This window comes from Arachis stenosperma, chromosome 5, assembly GCF_014773155.1.
Source record: "Arachis stenosperma cultivar V10309 chromosome 5, arast.V10309.gnm1.PFL2, whole genome shotgun sequence".
Classification (NCBI taxonomy): domain Eukaryota; kingdom Viridiplantae; phylum Streptophyta; class Magnoliopsida; order Fabales; family Fabaceae; genus Arachis; species Arachis stenosperma.
Genome location: NC_080381.1, coordinates 134855293 through 134856941, shown reverse-complemented (window position 1 = coordinate 134856941; position 1649 = coordinate 134855293).

Sequence of the window (1649 nt, the reverse complement as noted above, 5' to 3'; positions counted from 1 at the left end):
AAAATAATCCAATTGTAATTCTGAATAAGGATTAAGGATATGGAAGAGTAAGGGACAAAGGAAACAAACTGGAATAAATGAAACTTCGACGGAGGTAGCAACTCTTCTCAATATCCAAGTCAATAGCAAAAGCAATAAAATTCTAAGAACTATGAATGTGAAGAAAACCTAGAGGTAGCAGTGAAAATCTCTCTCTCTAGATTCCAAACTAAAACTAAAAGTATGTAGAATGAGAATGTGTTTGGAGTCTCCCTTGGCTCTAATCTGTATTTCTGGGCCGAAAATTGGGTCTAAAACTGGCCCGAAATTACCCCCAGCGATTTTCCGCAACTGCTGTACGTCGCGCATGTCACGCGTATGTGATGAGCAAATAATTTATACGCTTTTTGGCATTATTTTTAGGTAGTTTTTAGTAGGATCTAGCTACTTTTAGGGATGTTTTCATTAGTTTTTATGCAAAATTCAAATTTCTGGACTTTACTATGAGTTTGTGTTTTTTTTTGTGATTTCAGGTATTTTCTGGCTGAAATTGAGGGACCTGAGCAAAAATCTGATTTAGGCTGAAAAAGGACTGCTGATGCTGTTGGATTTTGACCTTCCTACACTCGAAATGAACTTTCTGGAACTACAGAATTCCAAATGGCGCGCTCTCAACGGAGTTGGAAAGTAGACATCCAGAGCTTTCCAGCAATAGATAATGGTTCATACTTTGTTCGAGCTTAGATGACGCAAATTGGCGTTCAACGCCAGTTCCATGCTGCATTCTGGAGTAAAACGCCAGAAACACATCACAAACCAGAGTTAAACGCCAAAAACACGTTACAACTTGGCGTTTAACTCCAAGAGAAGTCTCTGCACGTGTAAAGCTCAAGCTCAGCCCAAGCACACACCAAAGTGGGCCTCGAAAGTGGATTTCTACACTAAGACTTATTTCTGTAAACCCTAGTAGCTAGTTTAGTATAAATAGAACTTTTTACTATTGTACTAGGGGTCCTTTTCCCTATTTTCGAATTCATATGTCTTTTGTGGAGACTGGCCATTTGGCCATGCCTGGACCATCACTTATATATTTTCAACGGTGGAGTTTCTACACACCATAGATTAAGGGTGTGGCGCTCTGCTGTACCTCGAGTTTCAATGCAATTACTACTATTTTCTATTCAATTCAGCTTATTGTTGTTCTAAGATATTCGTTGCACTTCAACATGATGAATGTGATGATCCGTGAAACTCATCATCATTCTCACCTATGAACGCGTGACTGACAACCACTTCTGTTCTACCTTAGAACGAGCGAGTATCTCTTGGATTCCTTAATCAGAATCTTTGTGGTATAAGCTAGAACCCTTTGGCGGCCATTCTTGAGAATTCGGAAGGTCTAAACCTTGTCTGTGGTATTCCGAGTAGAATTCAGGGATTGAATGATTGTGACGAGCTTTAAACTCGCGATTGTTGGGCGTAGTGACAAATGCAAAAGAATCAATGGATTCTATTCCGACATGATCGAGAACCGACAGATGATTAGCCGTGTTGTGACAAGAGAATTTGGACCATTTTCACTGAGAGTATGGAAAGTAGCCATTGACAACGGTGATGCCCTACATACAGCTTGCCATGGAAAGGAGTAAGAAGGATTGGATGAAAGCAGT